Source organism: Salvelinus sp. IW2-2015, unplaced genomic scaffold (genome assembly GCF_002910315.2).
Source record: "Salvelinus sp. IW2-2015 unplaced genomic scaffold, ASM291031v2 Un_scaffold7178, whole genome shotgun sequence".
Classification (NCBI taxonomy): Eukaryota; Metazoa; Chordata; class Actinopteri; order Salmoniformes; family Salmonidae; genus Salvelinus; species Salvelinus sp. IW2-2015.
This window is the reverse complement of record NW_019948438.1, coordinates 1-7,724: the sequence shown is the minus strand read 5'-3', so window position 1 is coordinate 7,724 and position 7,724 is coordinate 1. Positions and strand designations below refer to the sequence as shown.

At 42.1% G+C, this 7,724-nt stretch overlaps 1 pseudogene; it reads left to right on the top strand.

The window, feature by feature from the left end:
• The first annotated feature begins 1,135 nt into the window (after positions 1 to 1,135).
• Positions 1,136 to 3,807, top strand: LOC112079190 (GTPase IMAP family member 7-like; annotated as a pseudogene).
• The last annotated feature ends 3,917 nt before the right edge of the window (positions 3,808 to 7,724 follow it).

The window sequence follows — 7,724 nt, the reverse complement described above, 5'->3', positions numbered from 1 at the left end:
CTTGTACGCTTGTTTAGTGCAGAGATAGTGCAGTATACTGTACCTTGTTTAGTGCAGAGATAGTGCAGTATACTGTACCTTGTTTAGTGCAGAGATAGTGCAGTACACTGTACCTTGTTTAGTGCAGAGATAGTGCAGTATACTGTACCTTGTTTAGTGCAGAGATAGTGCAGTATACTGTATCTTGGGTCAACACCCATCTTATAGCAGGTTGTTGCTGTGAGGGACACACCTGCAGGTTTTTATCAGTACCGACTAAGGTCACACTGCTTAGACTTTGCATTCATCAACCAATGGTTGACTGACAGATTGCAAAAACACATGATAGGATTAGCTGATATGTAAAATACCTATTCAGGCGTTGTAAGATCTGGCGTGTGGTTGTTCATTTCTTTACTATCAAATGTGGAGATACAAACTTATCACACAAGTCAGAGTTATACTTAAACTAAATATTTAATCACTTATTAATAAGGGAGCAGGTCAATACAACGCACACATATAAAGTGAATCGATTTAGTGCTCTACGATAATGATGGCTGGTCGACGATTCACGCTCAGATGATCTATAGAATGGGTCACAAGGTTAAGATTTGTATGAAAGACACCTAGAATTCATAGCAGACAGTATCTGCTGTGTCAACAGTTTTCATTGTGTAGAGACCAGTGTCTGCCCCCCCAACTCCATACAGGAGCCATGTCTCCCTGGTACAGTATAGAACAGAAACATTAACTCATGCTCATGAATGCTCATTAGGTTTTATCACCCAAAAGACATTGTAAATCTCCTCTGTCATTGTTATCTCCCAGAGGCCATCCTCAGTAGAACACACAATAGCTATAATAATACTCTATTCTATTGCATAAAACAACTATTTGATGCAATAAAAGTATTATAACATAATCTTGCAATTTTTCACCATATTCGTCAGCAACGTCTGAGCAGAGGAACACACCCTTTGTGTTCCGACACCTCCCGATTTAGACATTGTTTAAGTTTGCACCTCTAACTGGTTTATCTCGTCTTAACAGTAGCAGCCAGGCAACGGTAGAATAGTAGCCATGTTTTGAATGCCATTTGACACGCCCTATTTGAGTAGGGAGACTGCAGGGAGACTGCACTCTGATGTAGGCTATGTTGTTAAGGAATGTACTTTGTTTATCAACAGTTATACCACATATCATTACTCTTTTATAGTTTATAGTTTAATCGTTTTTATTGTTTGAAAGTCAAGTAGCTGAGATAAAAGTAGGACATTTGCCGAACACTCTGCATGAGTCAAGAAATGTGTACTTGTATTTTGTAATGAGGTCATCATCTGTTTCCATGTTTTTGATTGGCTGCAGTTGTAGTAATGGCACGAGGAAGAGAAGGAACTTCTGTGTCCGTTGAACTGTCTGCAAGACTTCACTGGTCAATGCCAAGGTACACACACACACACACACACAACACACACACACACACACACACAACATACACACACACACTTGTTTTGTTTATTTGGATCCCATTGTCTTTTCCAGAGGCAGCACATAATTCTTCCTGGGGACCACAAAAAACACAAAACATGACAAGTAACAAACACTGATAGACAAGGACAGTCACACAATAAATAATCATATATATTATTATAATAATAAAATATAAAAAGTTTGTTTGTGTGGTGTTCCCTTCACATGTCCTGCCATTCCATGAGAAGTTGATTCATCTTATTTATTTGTTTAATTTTGAACTGTGGGATTGTGAAGAGACTCTGGTGGCATGTCTTATGGGTCTATACGGGTGTATAGCTGAATGTTATTTGACTATTTGACTAGAAGAGAAGCAGTTAATGTCTCGTCAACCCTTAACCAGGAAAGACACACACACACACACACACACACACACACACACTATACATTTAAATATGCATGGACTTACACAGGGTTTTCAGTAGCCTTTTATCAAGACACCCACTATCAGTGTTAGCAGTTGATGTTACTCTTCAATAACACAGACCCCAAAGCAAATCAGGGGGAGACAAATAGGTTTATTCAAAGAGGACAAATCATAGATGTTATGCTGAGAGGTAGATGTCATTCTCCCCTGTCCTCAGTTATTTCTCCTTTCAGTGATTCTTTCCACAGAACAAAGGGACAGATGTAGTTTTATAACGCAACCTAGCCTGTGGTTGACCAATTATAATTCCTTGCAATAAAACTGGGCCAATGCCTATTTCAGTTCCAATGTCAAGACAAATTCCTCCCATGTCTCTGACCCATTGATCAATTATTCGCTATTACAGAAAAACACTATTTCCATTGATCGTTAGTTCTCTATCGACTTTTAGTCCTCTTGATTTCAGTCCTCTTGCTTTAGTCCTCTTGACTTTAGTCCTCTTGACCTTTAGTCCTCTGCGTTGTGCATTTATCTTAAAATATTATTACAAAATCAATATTTCTTTGTCTGTTTCCACAGTTTCAGGGCAGCCCTCTAACCTGGGATAGTTTCTGCTGGGGAAGACTGGAGCAGGGAAGAGTGCAACAGGAAACACCATCCTGGAGGGAGTGCCTTTTGAAGAAGAAGCCTCCTTTGTGTCTGTAACTGAAAAAATGTGAGAAACAGAGTGGAGTGGTGAATGGGAGGAAGATTGATGTCATCGACACCCCGGGGCTCTATGACACAACAATGTCTAAAGAAGAGATGAAAAGTGAATTAGTCAGGTGTATAGAACAGTCAGTCCCAGGACCCCACGCCTTCCTGCTGGTGATCAGACTGGGGAGGTTCACAGAGGATGAGAGGAACACTGTGAAGTGGATCCAGGAGAACTTTGGAGAAGAAGCCTCAATCTACACCATCGTGCTGTTCACACATGAAGATCAACTGAAGGGAAAATCAGTGGAGGAGTTTCTGGCTGAGAGCAAAGATCTACAGAAACTCATCAATATCTGTGGGGGCAGATATCACTCCCTAAACAATGACAAGAGAAAACACAACACTCAGGTCCCAGAGCTGCTGAAGAAGATAGAGGAGATGGTGGAGAAGAATGGAGGAAAACACTACACCAATGAGATGTACCAGGAGGCCCAGAGGAAGATCGAAGAGGAGGAGGAGAGGAAGAGACAGGAAAAGGTGAAGAGAGAGAGAGAGGAGACAGGAAGAGGAAGAAAGAATAAGAAGAGAAGAGAAATTGAATAACTGCAAGTGGTCAGCACTTTTTGGTTCGGCTGTATTGGGGTTGGGAGCCATGTACGATCCAGTGTCCATTGGAACAGGGGCTGTGTTCGCCGTTTTTAAAGGTGTTGACTGTGTGCACACCTATTTCACCTCAGATAGTTCCAACTCAGAAGACCAGAAGGAATAAAATTTCCACATTCACCATCTCACATTGTTTTGAAATTAAGATTAATTATTGTGTTATATAATATAAATATAATTTGATCTCTGAGAAATTAAGCTAATTTATTGCACCCAAATTGGACATTTTAATTGATAGGATTCATGTACTATTCAATAAATATAGTACCCAACATCTGATCTGGATCCAATTGTTCCCCAACAATGATTAAGAACAAAGAATGTTCAAAAGCCTCAGATCAGATGTTGGGTTTTATTTCACACTAACGCCTTGTTATCTGGAGGGCGGACATTTGCATCTCCCCAATGGTCCAAATGTGGAATCCGTAACCATGCCGATATCATGGACAGTAATGGTTTGAGAACATGCCAAGATTTGGAAGATACATACACATTACCAGATACATACACATTACCAGATACATACACATTACCAGATACATACACATTACCAGATACATATACATTACCAGATACATACACATTACCAGATACATACACATTACCAGATACATACACATTACCAGATACATACACATACAAGGCAACTCTTTTTGTTTATATTTCAACTCAGGTCAGGTATGTTGGCCTATAGGTCCCTTGGGAACCCAACTACCAAACCATCCATGATGGGATTATAAATAAATGATCTGGGCTCCTGAAGGACTGATCTCTATAACATACTGCTATATATGTAACTTCTGTAAAGTGGTAAACATTTTAAACAACTCCACCCCTTCCTGACTGTCCCTTGTTGTCCAGCAGGGTTTCACAGCCTCTGGTCCATACTAGAAACATTTACATGTGTGGTACTTTAATAATGAAAGAGATTTGCGTCAGTTCAAATCTGGCATCAGGACAAAATTGGATTCAGAGTCACCGAATATATTTTAAGTATTTTATTAAACTCAAACGATAAATGTGTAAATCAATTTTTGTATATACGGTTCACTGTATCACCACGCAGGTAAAGCAGGGAACTGTGGAATGTACTCAAATAGCAGTTCTTATACTATGACAGCTTTAGTTCCAACTCGTCCAGTTGGCCTATCATATGTAGAGGCTGAAGCACGGTTTAACTCTTGCTCCGCCTTTGGTGGCACCCGGACTTGTCCAAGCCCCTTGGCGCTTTCCTTTGTCCACATTGGTTGCTGGGTAGAATTAGCTCCGTCTTGTGTCTCCCCCTTGATTCTTCACTCACAACAATTCCTAATATGGTACTGGTCAGTGCCTAACCTCTGATTGGCCTAGAAGATGCACCCCTCTCCTCTCCAGATTGACACAGCTTTTATGGCCTGTGTTGATCAGTCATTACACACCTACACAAAACCCATCTGTATTGTTGTGTGTGTGTGTAACAAAACAATATTCATCTTCAAACAATATGCATTACTAGCTGTTTGGGGTTTAGGCTCGGGTGTCTGTACAGCACTTCGAGATATTAGCTGATGTACGAAGGGCTATATAAAATAAAATTGATTGATTGATTGAATATGCTAACAGGCTATAGTGCATAAACATAAATCCTAACAATAACCATTTAGCTTCAGCTGGACAATTATTAGAAATGATCATCTCTGAAAATGCATATCATTCTACTATAGTCCTCTAGTCACATGACCTTGTAGAGAACGATGCACTAACAGACTCACAGACTGTATCTTCATTTCCCCATTTGATGTCTATGATGTACTAAGTGTTATGATAAAGAGTGTAAATATATATATCCAGAGCTCGTAAGATTAGTTAACTCTTGAGGTCCCTCTGGTCTCCACCAATTTAGGTAAATCGTCCTTTAGTTTTATTGCCCCATTGTTGGAATAACCTACAACATTCCTTGCATCTTGTTTCTCTGGAGCCTCTAGTGCAGGTTAGGACTCTGCTGTTGAATTATTTCAATGAAGATTGTATTTTACCCCTTTTTTCTCCACAACTACGATCTTGTCTCATCGCTGCACCTCCCCAATGGGCTCGGGAGGCGAAGGTCGAGTCATGCGTCCTCTGAAACATGACGCACCAAACCGCACTTCTTAACATCCGCCCGCTTAACCCGGAAGCCAGCCGCACCAACGTGTCGGAGGAAACATTATTCAACTGACGACCGGGGTCAGCCTGTAGGCGCACGACCCGCCAAAAAGGAGTCGCTAGAGCGTGATGAGCCAAGTAAAGCCCCCCAGCCAAACCCTCACCTCACCCGGACGACGCCGGCCTACTGTTTCCCGCCCTGTTTGGGAGAAAATGTTTGTATTCAGGGCATCATTGGGAATGAGACCCTGGTCTCATTTGGGCTAACCTCAATAAGTAAAAGTTAATAAATAAAAAATGTATCAACAACTATTGGAAAGGTCTTATTCTGAGCTAACCATTAAAAAAGTATGGTCCACAGGTCTGAATCTGAACCCTTTAACTATAACAGAATATGGTAAAATATGGCATCCTGTAATCTGAACCATCAATTTATACATTGTGTCCAACCCAATCATCACCAAGTTCTACCAGGGTGCTGGTGGTATGCCCAAAGGCATGACTGGTGTATTCCCCGGTGCTGATGGTATGCCTGAAGGCATGACTGGTGGTACACGGTGCTGGTGGTATGCCTGAAGGCATGACTGGTGTATTCCCCGGTGCTGGTGGTATGCCTGAAGGCATGGCTGGTGGATTCCCCGGTGCTGGTGGTATGCCCGAAGGCATGGCTGGTGGTCCCCGGTGCTGGTGGTATGCCTGAAGGCATGGCTGGTGGTCCCCGGTGCTGGTGGTATGCCTGAAGGCAATGACTGGTGGATTCCCCGGTGGCTGGTGGTATGCTGAAGGCATGACTGTGGATTCCGCCGGTGCTGGTGGTATCTCTGAAGGATGACTGGTGGATTCCCGGTGCTGGTGGTATGTCTGAAGGCATGACTGGGATTCCCCGGTGCTGGTGGCTCTTATCATGCAGGCGGTGCATCATCTGGAACCAAAACCTCATTGAGGAAAGCCGACCTAAAACCATTCCAACGTTCCTAAAAACACCTCCCTAACAAGCACGTTTGAATGGCTGCTTTGAGTCAATGACTATTATTCGATGTGACTGCAGTTCACACTGAGCCAGTAGTAGTAGTCCATCACAACTTTCCCCCTGATTGCTTTGTCTATAGCGTCTGCTGAATTCAAGGCAGCAATGTTGTTGAGAGCAGTCCATTGCTAACGTTATATCTTTTTTTATAAACATTTGCTCAGTATCGTGCACATACTGAGCAGGTTCTCAATTATAGACAGAGCGAGCTACATGGCAGACGCAACCGAACTCATCTCTCGCATATCGCGCACAGCCATTATCTTCAGCCAATCATGGCTAGCGGAAGGTTCCTGACCTTTTCCGTGGCTAAACCGACGGGCTCGTATTTGCACGATCGGCAATACAAGTTTGTTTTTTTTTTAAGGCTTTCTGCAAACAAGCAGTGAACTAGTGCCTAGCTTCTTTGAATTGGGTCACATATGAACATTCTATAAATTAATGAGCTCGAAAAGATAAGAGGATTATTGATTTAAAACCCTCAACATACTATCCTGCATCACAAAGGGTTGCAAATATTGGAACTCTATCACAGACTCACTTTTTGTCCAACAGATCACATTGGGTCCGGTAACTAAGCCGAACTTTTCGTAAGAGCTAAACTGACTGTTACACACAAAGAAAATAGGATCGGGTAACACACCTACGTAGTCACAACCTTTACTAGGAAAATGACATTAGAAACAACCTTGGTGATGAGAAGGACGTCATTCCATCTCAAAAACAGCATCGTGATGAGAAGGACGTCATTCCATAAAAACACACCTAATGATGAGAAGGACGTCATTCCATCAAAACACAACCTCGTGAATGAGAAGGACGTCATTCCATTCAAAAAACACCTCGTTGATGAGAAGGACGTCATTCCATCAAAACACACACAAATGGGACCTCGTGATGAAGAAGGACGTCATTGCATCAAAAACAACCCTGATCGTGATGAGAAGGACGTCATTCCATAAAAACCCCTCGTGATGACAAGGACTGTGAAGGGAAGTCAGTGCATGCATGTTGATGACTGCAGAACAAAAGCAACATTTTCATACACCTGTGGTAAGAAGACAGGTATCCTGAATAGAAGGACGTCTGAAACACATCAGCACATGTGTAAGAGTACAGGTATCTAAATAGGAATGGACAGTCTGACAACACATCGCACATGTGTAAGGAGACAGGTATATCTGAATAGGAAGGACAGTCTGAAACACCATCAACACGTGTGGTAAGAGACAGGTATCTAAATAGGACGGGACAGTCTGAAACACATCAGCACATGTGGATGCTTCTCCCAATGCACCCTATTCCCTTTACAATACTTTTCACCAGGCCCTAGGC